This window comes from Lates calcarifer, linkage group LG8, assembly GCF_001640805.2.
Source record: "Lates calcarifer isolate ASB-BC8 linkage group LG8, TLL_Latcal_v3, whole genome shotgun sequence".
Lineage (NCBI taxonomy): Eukaryota > Metazoa > Chordata > Actinopteri > Centropomidae > Lates > Lates calcarifer.
Genome location: NC_066840.1, coordinates 18,119,758 through 18,134,911, shown reverse-complemented (window position 1 = coordinate 18,134,911; position 15,154 = coordinate 18,119,758). Strand labels below are relative to the sequence as shown.

The 15,154-nt window shown below is 37.5% G+C and overlaps 1 long non-coding RNA gene across 1 annotated transcript in view; it reads right to left on the bottom strand.

Moving 5' to 3' along the window:
* LOC108895361 (uncharacterized) overlaps positions 1-6,817 on the bottom strand; it is a 77,695-nt gene extending 70,878 nt beyond the window's left edge. The window contains exon 1 of the long non-coding RNA XR_007813697.1: positions 6,084-6,817. This is a non-coding gene — a long non-coding RNA (uncharacterized LOC108895361). The remainder of the gene's footprint in view (positions 1-6,083) is intronic.
* Between the last annotated feature and the right edge of the window lie 8,337 nt (positions 6,818-15,154).

Here is a 15,154-nt window from a genome sequence, read left to right as displayed (position 1 = left end):
TGTAAGAACTGAATTTCAAATATGTGTATGGGTACTTCACTTTGCATTTAAACCAAACATACATCATAAAAATATCAGCAACAGTAGTGGACTCTGAATTAACCAAGTAAAACTTACAATTATCAGATATCTAATAATCAAAATGCAGATAAATAATCCAATAATCATTACTGATTTAAGTGCAAAATAAATTAAGGCAAACAGAGACTGTAGGGATTATATTTCAGTCATTAAACTGCTGCTTCTGTCTTCAACCACAGTGGCTTACTGTGAGTCAGTGTTGCGCAGTATGTGTGCAGGTGGTGACATCAAGTACAGAAATTCAGCGTACAAAATATCAGGAACATAGCAACCCTTAGTGGAGTTACACCACACAAAACTCATCCTATGACTCAATTATACTGAGAAATAAAAACAGTTTATAACCTCATGTATATCTTTCCCTTTATGACTTAAGTGGACATAATAATAGTTAATTAGCAATTTAAATAATCACCTGTCACTGCTCAATGAAACAGCCAGGTCAGTGGAGCATGTTTGCTTGAAAATACTCCCATGATCAGTGATTACAACGTCCTTTTCTGAATGAATGAATGAATGAATGACTGAACTGTCCTACTCCCTAAGTATTAACCTTGGGGTTCAGACAAAGAAAAGCCAAACAGATAATGCTGCTGTAGTTCTTCTGCTTCCTGTTACACCTCAGTATATTCACAGATGGACCAGTGTACATTTGACAGGTACAGTTTTTCTCCCTTTTAAAGTGCAAATGTAGAAAATCCAAAGCCAAGTGCAAGCACAAGGTTATTTTTATTTCCTGGGGGATTTAATTGCACCTAAGTTTCAGTTAGAAAGAAAACTGAATCAACAGACGCATAGCTTCTGGTGCAATAAAGTGAATTACCTGGTTGTTAAAAAAAATAAAATACATACTGAACTTGCAACGACTCACTTTGTCTAGACTGGTGGGTAAACATGTAGCAATAGCAATAGCAAAATTTACATACAACACCTTTAAAGCACTACATTATTCATGGTGCAAAAGGAGTGGAACATAATCAGCCAACCTATTCTTAGACATTACTTGGTAAACTTGTCAAAACACCCCATTATCAACTGTTCTGCCACATGATAATGCACGCCATGTATAGGTCCACAGTTGCACAACAAGCATTCAAAGTTGCCCAAAAAACATATTCCCAGTGATTCAAAACCCTGACCTTGGACCAGTTTGCTGACAGTAATCTTTCAGAGCATTTCTGTCTGTATTTCTGCTCTGCTGCTAAATGAGACATTCTGAAGGCAACAGGCTGGTGGGTTGAGTGTATGGGGATGTCAGTTCATATCCCCTTCTGATACCAGCCATGCCCTCACTCAGTCACTATCACTGTAGAAAAGCCATTCAGACTAGACCAAGCAGCAATTTGCCCTCAAGAAAAGTCTCTGCATGGGCAAAGATATGGGCTAGAGGTTGGCATGTTCTCTTTCTGTCTCTGCCTCTCCTGCAGACATCCACTACAAAACAACTTTTCCACAGCTTTAGTTCCAGATGTAAGTCGAGACAGCACCTGCCCATTAGTAGCATATCACCTAATCCAGTGAGCCTTGATAAAACCACCTTTGCATTCTTCCTCTTTGCCCAAAACAACATTATCACAGGCTTTCATGTACAAAAACTGGGATATGCCAAGAACTCAAGAACTTATTACATTTCACACACTTTACAACACAGTAAGATATCAATATTAAGGAAACATTAATTACTAATTAGTCTGCTACTTATTTTCTCAATTAATCAGTTTAGTTTTTCCAAATAAAATGTCAGACATCATTTCAAAGGGCCTATGGTGACATATTTAAATGTTTTGTTTTGTCTAACCAACTGTTTAAAAACCACACATTTTCAGCTTATTATCACATTGGACAAAGAAAAACAACATCTTGTATGCATTTGAGAAGCTGGAACCAGAGAATGTGTTCTCATAAAAATTACTGAAACAGCTACTCAATTGAAAAAAAAAATAGTGACCACTTAATTTCCTGTTGATCGACTAATCATCTCAGCTCTAATAAATAATTTTTGCTATAATCTTGAGCCAATCTTCATGTTTTTCTTTTAGGAAAATTCTGCTTTAATGGTATTCTATAATTAAGATTGACCATGGGAAACGCACACACAGGTTAAGTGGAGGTATGTAAGAAACCAGTGTGAAGGGAGCAATTAGCAATCAAAACACAAAGCATGGCAATCAGTAGAGGACCTGACACAATCAACCATACTTACTAGTCATTATGTTCTTAGCAAAATGTTCAGTACCACTTCAGGCCGCAGCCATTTCAGCAGTATTACAGCAACAATCTTATTTGCAAGTGAAGAGAGAGACCACAAAAGACACATTTCTAGTTTGTGTGGTTCCTTTGAGAGACACTGAGCTGGGGTTATACTGCCCCCTAATGCTTTGGGCAAGCAGTACAACATCACTCCAGAATTCACAACATAAATGCTCCAGAACACTTGGAACAATTAGTGTTTATAGTACATCCATATCGGTGTTGCTTTCACTGAAATCAAAATAGTGCTCTTCCTGCAGTGAGAATAATCCAATATGTTTTTCACACTGACATTTTCTGCAGCAATCTTTACAGGAGGTCTGATATTCAGAGCTGTTAAAGCTACTTGCAGTAACTGAGGCTCTCTGCAGTTATGGCAACCCCAGGGGACACCTACTGAGAGTCTACATAGGTACTTAAACATACTATAAAGAAATGTCAAGTTTCATACAGACCAAGGAGAAATGCCATTAGGAAATGGCAAATGCAAATGACATTTATTAAGTTCTCCTAATGCATGCTTTCATATTTTGCAGACTGCAAACAGAATGAAATGAAAATCTAAAAGTAGAAAGTTTCCTTTTCATGACAAAATACATAAAGAAGAGCTGGCAAGGGAAATAAAAAAGCCACAATTCAATTATTATTATACTTGAGAATTATGCAGTGGCTTGTGAAGAAATAAAACATATTGTTTTCTGAATCTTGCCACATTATTAGACTGTATCTACCTTTTAAGCTTTTGTGCTGCTAGAAACTAGATTTTGATGAATTTAAAACATATTTTTCTTAAAATATTTACAAAGACAATGAATAGGTCAGACTCAGGCTCATGTGATTATGTGCTTATCTTTGTAAATCGAACATCTTTGGGTTTTAAACTGTTGTACTGTAATAATAGTGAGAAAGGCATATTAATTTATTCTTTTATTATTCTTGATGTTCATAGACTAAGCACTTAATCAAACTGATTAAAATTTTACTCAATAATTGTTAATAAAACAATTTTAGATATAATGCAGTCATAATTCTTAGTTTCACTGCAAGCTGTGTCTTTTACTGTCAACAAGTTCTAAAAGGAAAACAAGGCCTCAAAATACAGCAAAAATGATTAATGAAAGCCCAAAAGAGAGAAGCTGATATTTCCTTTGTACTTTGTAGACAAAAGACTGGCAGGAACTTCTTCTCAACCTTCCTGTGCCACAGAGTAGTCTCCGCCAAACTACCTTGATCCAAGTTTTCCCTGTCGCCTTATTAGTACTGCCTCGCTGCCTCAGGCCTGCTCAACCAGAAAATATGTCATCTATCTGTATCATTATGCCCCAATTTTGGTGAAGCTCAGAGTTCACGCCTCAGTCTCACAGTGGTCTATTATCCTGTTCAAACTAGACTGCCGGAGACAGAGCGGTAACATCTCTGACAGGGTCAACAGTATCCAGGGTGACTGATTACCTAATTGTTGCTCATTAACTCCAAAGCACCTGTGACCTCTTCATAACACCTGTCTTTATCAGAATGGCCAAATTCATTGTGAACCAAAAGATGCACACAGGCTGTAGTAACACATTTCAAAGCCCTGCTCATCTCTGACACTCTATAATTGTGTGATCAGCTTTAACAAGTTGTGTAAAGCTTAGTGTCTGCCAGTACAGACTAAAACAATACATTTTCTTTCCTAGATCACAGCTTAAACCATGTCACAACTCTTAAAGAAATGTTTATATGCAATTAAGGCATTCAACTAATCTGATAACTATGGATGGACGTCACGTTTCGCTTGTAAAAACCTTTCCTGGAGAACAAGAACTATTTGAGGAACTCCGTTCCCCTACGTGCATTTCCACCAGAGGAACCAGGGTCTACATTAAGTTCCAGGGAGATAGTTTTAACCCCCTCAAAAAAGTCCCTGCTCTGGAGGAAGAAAGTTCAATCAGCATTGAGTATCACTGATTGGTCATGTACACTAGTGTTTTCTGAAGAATTGTTACACACTCTGTATTTTTAAGAACCTGCATGTTGTTTTTGACACCTGGCTCTACTTGCAAATTAGTTCAGCTTCTGTACCTTTAGAGCCTGTTTTCGCAGGTTTTCACAGCTTTGACTAGTGCCAACTGCCGTCTTTTTGTTGTCTCCCACAACATTGCTACTGCAGTGTTTCACATACTCAAACATACAGTTGCCAAACTTATCTGCACACACAGCTTTGTATCACAGCTGACAGTTATCACTGAGAGTGTAACCTGTTGATATCACATTGTCACAGCACAGAATAAACAAAAGGTGAGCTTCACACAAATAATACCTCTGGATTTATTTTGGGTCAAAGAAGTTTTTCAACAAGGTGTGATTTGATCTTCACAACTAAAATTTCAGTGAAAGACACAATAAGTCTAAATAAGGCACAATGAGTTTATTCAGCACCAACTTTTTGCAACCTTCAGAGGAAAGGTTACATTCAAGAGCTACAAGACACTCTAGTCTAAAGATCACATTTTCCTTAGCTACAGATGAGCACAGTTTGTGCTCAGTCTGTCCACTGTGGCTGCATAGCTGTGTCACACAGGCATGCTACCAGGGATGGGCACAATACTTGGGCTCTGTTGCTTCACTGCCTGTACAAATTGTTGGGTGTGTTATGTCAGTAAGGGCTTGGTGCACACAATACTTTCTCTTAAATGAAAATAAATATGTTATATGTTTTCATAAAACTCCATTTCTCTTTGGGACTGCAGTAATGCCAGCCATATTGGCTGTATGCATAAGGTCAAAAAAACAAGTTTACTTTTGAATGAATAGGAACCGTTAAATAAAATCAGAAATTATAGTTCTAGTTGGCTGTAACTAACAATTATCTGTCTTTGTCCACTACATCTATTCTTGTCACGATTACTCTGCTGATAGTCTGGTGTATGGACAACCATGTATCTCCTCTAATACATTCAGCGCGCCAGCCACTTTGTTTCTCTGTCAACCATCGATCCATCCATCCATCCCACTTATCCTTAAGGGTCACAGGAGTGGGGGGTGGGGGTTGCAGCCTATCCTGAGAGGCAGGGTAAACCCTGGACAGACTGTTGCTCTGTAAGCAATGGACTTTCCCAGGATTGTGTAAGGCTCCTTAGTCCTAGTATGACTCTTTGCATCTGTAGATGGCCACTGGGATGACCCCTTGAAACCTCAGGGCACCATAAATTCTAATGTTCATTGTAGGTAATGATTTACCACAATGTTAATGCCACATATTACTTACAGTTAAAGAGAACATTACTACTGTTAATCAGCATGACAAAGTACTATGGTTTGCACCATAGATTCACTGCACAAAACTCAGTGTATTGACATCATTAAGTAACTGCGCAAAAAAGCATGTTGAACCACAGGTCAATCTTAAACCTAAATGACAAATCACTGCAGAGAAAGCTCAATCATCCCATGGACATCTACCTTATGTTAAGTTGTATGTTAATGCAGCTGAGCTAGTCTATCTGAATGACTGCTGAAGCCCACCACTGCCTACTTCAGAACCTCATAGCACTCATTCAAAACACCCAAACAAAGGCAACAGACTGTCAAAGACAAGCCATACCACTCAGCAACAAGTTGATATGTGAGTGTCAAGTACAGTTATGACTGTAAAACACAAATTATGTTCACAACAAGTAGCAGGTGCTGTATAAACAAATAAACACAAACATATGCCACAATGAGCAAACACCTGATACACTCCGCACATATTTAAAGGAACCAGTTACCTTACCTTTAGGAGGGCATCTTCTTGACCACGTGTCCAAGTCGGTAAGTTGAGCCGTTGCCATGTCAACAATTTACAGGTAACAGTCCATTCAAAATGCAGACAGCAAATAAAGTCTTCCCAGGGCACAGTTTGACGAGTCAGGAGGCGGCAGTACAACCTCTTTATATACAGTCTATGAGTACAACCAGTCACTGATAGAAAATGTGTTCCTCCTAAACTAAAATGACATTAGTGTGCCACAGATTTGTCGCCGGGCTGAAACGGGTGAATTGACTGTCGCTTCCCTCTGAAGTCCAGCCATCTCTGCTTGGAGCTGTTGCTGGTCACGTTCCTTGGACTTGGTCATCTTATCCAGTACCAAGTAAATTAACTCCACTCCCGATGACAGTACTTGCTGCTGACTGTTTTCATGGATAAAAAAGAATAAACTTCCAGCACAACTTTGACTTCCACCTATCCCCGATGAACAGTCACACTGCCAACATGCTATGGGGACGGCTAGCCAAATCAGCACTAGTAACAAACACTCGGTGCTAATAAAAGTTGCAGATCAGATGATCATTAACATACAAAGCCGCCGGAGGACAAAGAAGCTTTTTAGTAACAGTTCAAGATCATTTAGATCGGTGTCACCTATGTGTAATGTTACAAATACAAGGTTTATTCCTACTGTGTGAAAGTAAATCCCATTAAACTCATCACAATCACCTGACAAAGGTGGCCCGTAATTTCTTCGTTGCTTATCCACTGAACAGGTAGTGCTCGCTGCTACCACCTGTGGCCGGAAACTATAGAGCAGAGTCTGACTCATAGTGGTGTATTTTTTAGTCCATCGATGCCGGGTTGTTGTTGGGCCCTACTGACCCATACATGACAATTTCATTATTTTCACATTCTACAGAAGTGAAGCTGACTAAGTGATTAGTCGACAGTTGACAGAAATTAATTAGCAGCAGTTTTGATCAGTGATTAATTGTTTAAATCATTTTTAAAGCAAAAACGCCAAAAAAAAAAAGGTCTTAGATGAGAATATATAGTTTCATAGTCTTCTACAGTGGTTGTATTCTGTGTGTTACTATAAAATTATGCAAGGACTACATTCACATTAAAGGGAATATTTTATGTATTACCTGTTAAATATTTGGGGTGAGGAGACAAGAGCCTTCTATAACCTCCTCTCAAACTCAGCCACTGGGATAAGGCTCACACTGCCATGCAAGCACCGCATTTGGAAAATGGGTATTGATGATCTCCTGGGGTCAGATAAGAAGTCCAAATCACCGTATCACCACACAGAAATTATTTATTCAGCTTGCTCATTTATTAAAATGCACAAGCTATTCAATTTTGGAAAAATAATTTCCACTGTTGTTGCACTTGCAAATTTGCATTAAGTGGAAAGGATGGTAGAAATGCATAGCTTATCATACAACCTTCCAAAATATGAAATAAAGCAAGCAAGAGAATATAATTGCCTTTAGTCTTTCATGTCAGATATTGCTGGTGTACTATGATAATGAGGACTGAAGGAAACAGTTTGTACATGAATAACTCAAAGCTTTCCCTGGTACAATCAGATACATATTAACTGCTTTTAGGGAACTGGTTTACTGGCAGCTTGTCAACACAGACAAAGATATTTTAAGGATGTTGTGAAATACTTCACCACAGATCAGTACTTTCCATTGTCTTTGTAGATTCAAGAGTTTACCATTTTACAAAATATTGTCTAAATCTACTGTGCTGCAGCTGACCAAAATACATCCATAAGGTATGAATGGCTCCTTACTTTGTGGAAATTCATATATGGAAGGGTTTTGTGTTTTGGTGTCTTTGGCATCGCCTACAAAGGAAAATTTGATTGAAATACATTAAGAAATTGTGAGTTTTGGGAACACTGTGTGAAAATCACTGTTGAGATTCAGTGTTCTATATCACAGATTAAGCAGGTCACACTGCAGTGGTGAATTCAAAGTTAACTGTAATGACTTAATCCTAAACTATGACTTGGAAGTGTCCACTCCTAATTAATTATATAACAATGATGCTCATTTTCATCCGACAGGCAAAACCGCGTGATGCCAGGTCTCTTTAATTCCCAGAGACAGATTAAATGAATATCTTTCCAAATGAATATCTTGTCTAGTACAGTTGTCTGATTAGATTCCTGCACATACTGTGGAAAAGGCAGGAAACCTAGTAGAGACTGAAAGTTTGAGATGTGTGTTCATAATGAGACATAGAGCATGGAATGCTAGAACTGATTGTGTAATTACATAAAATGGTCTTAGAGTTAAAACTGTCATACAGTCATTTCATGACACACCATGAAATGATATGAGTGCATGGTATACTGGCATTGAATAAGTATCTAAATTCTTAAACTTATGCGATGTAATGTGATGTCACAGTGTGTTACAATATATTACAGCAGTTTCCAAATTTAAATTGTTATTCAATACCTATTTTTCATGTATTCTTGCTTATCAACCATACCATAATTTGTGGTTGAGGCACCACACAAATTCAATTAACTAACAAACTGAAATGAGGTAATAAATGAGAAACATATTTTCTGAGAAGTGGGATTTATTAATGAAGTGGCAGTGCTTCTAGCTGGCCTCCCCTGTGTGTAATGACTTGAACTAAAAAGATGGAGCTGCAACAGCCAGCAGCAGTAATCACATATTAATTCAGGTACTTGTATTCCTGCATGCAAACTTCATAAACTTGTGGGACTGGGCTATTTCTGTACTGTGTGGGTGTCACCAGAATTAATGATGGAAGACCTGTTTATTCCTTGTGTTACACTGTCATTCCGTGAGCTTGTAGTCAGAGAACCAGCATTACAATGTGTGTTTTCAGTCCTTAGGAAATTAAATTATAAATTGGCTAAAGAAGTTGTTACATTTTGTGAAGTGTTATCATCATGTATATTCATTAGATTCCATTTGAATAGTGCTGCCTTTCTTTTAAGTGTATAAGTTCAAACAATCACTGAAGAGACTTTTATTAAGTGTAAAACTGTTGGTACTCAGTGAAACCTGTATTCCCACAATATGATGTGAGAGGAAATTAATCAGTCAGTGGACTAAAGTGAGATTCAGGTTTTTTCAGGTGATAATTGGAACAAAAATAATAATACAAGCAAATTTTTACAGGCGTATTTGACACAAGAGATTTCAGATAAGTGGAAAGAGGACATTGTGCAATCAGAATACATTCACTCTAATGCAGATGATGTTTGTCTGCGACAGAATAAGATGACACAATAAGTGACAGATTACACATGAGGGTAGATGATTGCTGTAAATTCCTGTCGAGTGTGGACTGTATTTGGCAGCAGCATCTGTAGACATGCTATGTCCCATCTACTGCTGCTTTAATACTTTTACCCAATAGCATAGCAAAATGGTTTTAAGAGCTGACTGAATCCTGTCTTACGTACATGTTCACAAACAAAATGTTGACAGAAGTGCTCTCTCATTAATCACTGCATCACCGGCTGTGTTAACAACACATTTGTTTATTAATATATAATACCAGTCATCTTTTAAAAGGATTTCCATGTTGTTGCTAAGGCTGTCTCATATGAGACCTTTACAGATTGAGATTGAGTGAGGAGTTTGAAAGATGAGGTTTGCAGGAAGGGTCTAATGAAGGATACTACCGAGTTGTATTATTGGAAAAATATATATATTGTTAGGGGTGTGCTGCTTCCATTTGGATTGTTCTTTGTTTCACCCATCTCTCACATAAACCTCTAACTTTATGGAGGAGCAATACTAAATCTCTGGAGTAACATTTAGGGACTAATGGGCAGGACTACCTTATGGTGCCAGTACACTTCATCAGAAGTGCTTGGTGGAAATCTGTTCCCCTAACACTTTCCCAACATTAAAACCGGAGGGGTTGTGAATTTCTGCAACTTTCAGAAACTGACAATCCAACATTCACACCCACTTCACACAGAGATTGGGCAGCTGTGAAGAGGTGAGAAAGCAAGCAGGGTTTGAATTCATTGCTCTAACACATGTTTTCATTAATTACACAGCTATTTCTGTCACTTTTGCTGGGTACAAATAAGTGCAACACTATAAATGCTCATCTGAAAATGTGCACCGTTGTCCCCATGTTGAAAGGATTGTCATGTTTGGTCCCTCTCACTGACTGCCAACCTTTAACCCTGGCCCAGGTGTGACCAGTTGGAACAGCTATAAACACCTCTGACTTCCAATGAAGTACAACAACATGTCATAGAATCTAGTTCTTTTTTTTTAACATAAGTCAATCCTTGGGATACCCTCTGGCAGATATTTTTAATTTCAGTCAGTTTAGATGCAGACTGACACACACTCTTCTTCTGCTTGAATGACTGTATGAGCAATACATACATGCATAAGTTTAGGTTGTGCCTCTATGTTGCAAAAATGATTAAAACAAAGCAAGACTGAGATTCAGTGGCTGGGGACATATAGTAATAGCAGCCTAGAGCTAATACAGGCCTATTTAGAGACTGTTGCATGGAGACATTTGAATTACATGAATACTCCAGTGAACAGGTTAACCTTTCTCCAGGGAGATGCTTTTCTATGGTTGCATTCATGGTTTAGCATAACAGTAAAATGGTAAAGGTCTTACAGGACTTTGCCATTAAAATATCAAGGAGTCCCAGCATGGGTTAAAAGTAGTTTCCTCACACCTTCCTCCCCCTCCTCTTTGTCTCCTCTTTCCCCAAAGCTCACCTTAAAAGTCAGCTTCACTGTGATTGGCAGAGAGGACAATAAAGTGTTATTCATTGGCAGTAACCCAGTCCCATCTACCTGTGGGCTTGCCTGCAAAGACCACTCATGCTGCAACTCACACACAGGAACCACATTATCCACTCTAAGCTCTGTGTCAATTTTGAAAATATTGCAGAGTTTTGGTTGCATCACAAGAATCCTGATGAAGACCAAAAAGGAAGCTGAGGAGACACCGGGGGTCACTGTGAATCGTTTCACTGAAGGTAAGTGTCATAAAACTGAAATTAAAAAAGCATCTGCAAACAATCATTAGTACTTTTTCTTAGCTTTGTGTGAGCACCAGATGGGAGGTTTGTACCATACCAGGAGAAGTTTGGCTTGTTTTCACACAACTATTATTTACAGCCATGTCACTGTGGACTGGGTCTGTGATGGACAAAATCTACTCATCTTCTATTCAGAATAAACTATAGCACTTTATAATATTATTTATAATCTTATTCATTTATTCACAAAAAATATTTGATCCAAATATTGTTATTTGAAAATAAAATGTGACAAATGTGTGATGAAATAATAGCACTCTAGTCTAGATTGTATACATTTGCATGCATTTTTTTTTTTTTTTTTTTTTTTTTTTACGTGTGTTTAGAATGCTATGCAGTGAAGGCTTTGGTTGCAGATGTGATGACCTTCATGGAGAGAGGTCAAATTGTGGACATACTGTGCAGCAAATTAATTTGTTAAGATGTTGCATATTCAGGGTTAAACTGAATCAGCACAGAAAGATGTTAATGTTTGACTAAAAGTCTAATTTTTGCATCACTGGTGTGTAGTGGATTGGATTTTTGGGTCCATGTTTGAAGTTACAAATTTTATGTTTGATAAACGCATACAGATGTGTGTCATGTCACATTAAACTGATCACAACAATATTTTTTGAACAAAATCCATTTTACTTCTTGCAAAGTCACAGTTATTGATTTTGAATAAAAAGGATATATACATATAAAAACAATGCTTTATCTGAGAAAGACCCATTCAATGGTAAATTTCTCCTGGCTCCCTGAATATGTAATAATCACACTGACTGGTCTGTCTACACATGTGCCCATATTTAATGTTTGACTGCAAGCTCTGACATGCACTCAGTTACACATTTATAGCTCCCAGTCAGTAAAATATTGTCAACAAACTCATTCAATAGCTCTTATATATTGTCCAGCACTGAATAATGAAACTGCTGTTGATTGTGGGCCTTACTGCAGGTTTTAATTGAGCATTTATGATCAAGAGGCTATATGTTTGTAGCTTTTATAACCAACAATGCAAACACCATGTATGTTCTGTGTTTTCCTCTAAAAATGTCCCTCAGGTGTTCTTAGGTTTATGTTTCCAGTCCCTCAGGCGCTCATGGAGTTTGATTAATGTTTCACAGTAGACTGAGCCAAACTCATTGTGTTCTTGCAATGAACCCCTTGACCACAGAACATTAGTTTATTAATGCAACATTTCATTGCTTTCCCGGCCTCTTTGTTAGTGATGGAATGATCACTGCTTGACTTACTGTTATACTAGTGATGAAAGTCCACAATACATATACAGTATTCTGTATGAGTGAGCAATGAATGGAATCAGTAAAAAAAAACAATTATAATATTGATCAAAATATATTGAAAAGTATATATAAACAGTACATAAAATATACATGCACTAACATTTAAATTAAAAAAAAAAAAAAAAAAACACGTAATAAGCATGTCACAAATTACATACTGGAGCGAAGAACTAAATTTCAACATAAAAGTAGTTGTAGTCTGTGATTAATACCCTGGCAGACTATTTCCACATGTGAATTCCACCAAAAATAGAAAGTTAGTTTGTAACAGGTTGCAAAACACCTCCAAAACACCAAGGACATGACCTCAGTGTCCTGAATGGCAGATGTGACCCTGTTTTGATGAGAGACATTTTGAATGAACAACCATTTCCTGTGATTGCAGGGTTCATCTCCATCAGCTCCAAAGCATTTGCAATTATCCAACAGGAACATAAAAACAGAAAAGTACAACTTGTTTTGACAGACCAGGTGCACTGCAGAGTGAAAACATTTCAGTTATGTTCAGTTTCACTGTCAAGATTTTAATTGGCTTCTTTCAGTAAGAATACTGACTTTTATCATGCTCAGACTCTGACATATGTGACCTTTAAAGTAAGTATACAACACAAGAAATACAGTCTCTTATTATTAAATCCTCAAGAGAGTCACATTCATGTAGTAGCCATGCTGCTTTTGAATGACAGACTGTGCTGCCATCTCATGGCAGACAGGGGAACAGTCACCTGTGCTCTTAAACTTTTTTGTTTGCTTTTTTTTTGCCGTGGGCCAAGTACTGATTGTCTTGAAAGCTGTCTTGCCAGCTCACCCAACGTCCCAGTTCTCATGCTCCTATTATCAACATGAAGGCCTCCTATCTGGAGACTTGGTTTATTTTACCCCCCCCCCCACCAAAAAACCCCCCAAAAAACTAAAGCTGCCCTGTTTGAAAAAAACTGAGCACCTAAGGTGTGCCTTGTAACTGCCTTAGATATCAATTAAAAGAGCTTGTAAAGTTGGCTTAATGACTTCTACAAAAACAACAAGCAGGTATATGAGTAATAACATCATGCAGTTAGGAATTCAATGGATGGAATCCACAGGGAGAAAGCCAGCAGTGTATACAAGGACAAGGTTTGTTTTGGATGCAAAATTATTTACCACTTACTCTTGCACAGGTCATTTCCTTCTTCTATTTTGCTGTTCATATTAATATTCCACACTGGCAGTGAAATTTGTCAGATACAAACACAGCATTACAATTCCTCCTACATGTGCACCAGTCAGACAAAATAAGTGGAGTTTGCTCCTTCAGGCTTAACTATGCATTCCTCTGGAGTCAGCTCAATCAAAAACATCACACTTTGTGCGTAAACAAGTGATAGTCGTGTCACACTGTCTCCATCACTTAAATTTTATTAAGTCAAATAAACTTGTATAAAAACTTCTGGAACATTTGCTGTTTGTCTCTACTATTGCCAATGTGTGTTAGACTGAGAAAGACAGAGAGACAGATATTTTCATTTCTAGTTTTGTTTAACTGTTTCTTTGTTCTTATGGTGGTTACCTATTGTCTGGTTGTTCAGTGAAAACACTATGCCTCTCATTTTTTATTTACTGTTATGGAAATACTTCACTATAAGGTGCAAAATTTCTGGTGAATCAGGAAATAACAGCAAGTTAAAGAATAGCTAAGCAGTGAATCAAGGACTATAAAGTAGAAATTGATAAGACATTTGAGTAGAGTTGACTAAATATTATTTCCTGAATATCTGTAAATTTACATACTGACCAATTAATTAATGGATTGTTTTGAAATGTACATAAACAATAACCAACCATTACTATTTTATTAATGTCGATATTACTTTCTATTTACCTCCCATTGAGTAAAATACAAAATTTTATTTATATGTATCAAGAAATTATTCTTTTATATTTACTTACTTACTTAATCTGCATGCCATATTTGTGTGCAACAAACTGACAACTAAGTAACATTAGTTCATGAATGACAGAAGGCAAAGATGCACATGGATGATACTCCCCTTTATCTGTGTGAACATCAGTGGATAAATTTTTGCTTTTTTCAGTTTTCCTGAGCAGCATGTCTGACAGTGAGTTTATGGTCTGACTGCTGGGGGCAGTGTGTCTTTAGTTTGAGCCAGGCATCTTTCTTCACATCTGTCGCCAGATATGTTGTGTGTTACTTCATCTGGCTTCAGCTGTTTCCGTCCTTGACACTAGTCACTTCCTTCCACAGTTCCCTTATTTGGCTTTAGAGGCGACAGCAGTTATGAGAATTTCATAGATATTTGAAAACATGGTATCAAAGGGAAAGATGAAAGATGAAAACGAGAGGAGATGACCTTTGCCCTCCTTTGAGACAACCTTGAAAATCACTGAAGTGATACAGATAGTTGGCCAATAGGCATCCGGTGTAGTGTCTGACTACTAATAGCGCTATGGAGCAAAATCAAGTCTATTAGGCCTAAAGGATTCACACAATGGATTTTGGTGAGAAACTACGAATGAAAACATAATTTCATTAATTTCCACAAAACACTCCACAGGTTATAGGTTTATGGTGGGTACCAGCGATGGAGCTGCTTAAAGTGTAACATAGTATAAACTTTCTAAACTTAGCTTCATGGCCATCTGTATTGAGTTGGTATAAAACAAAATTAAGAAAGTCTATGTCAAAAATATTTTTAATTCCAAATCTCC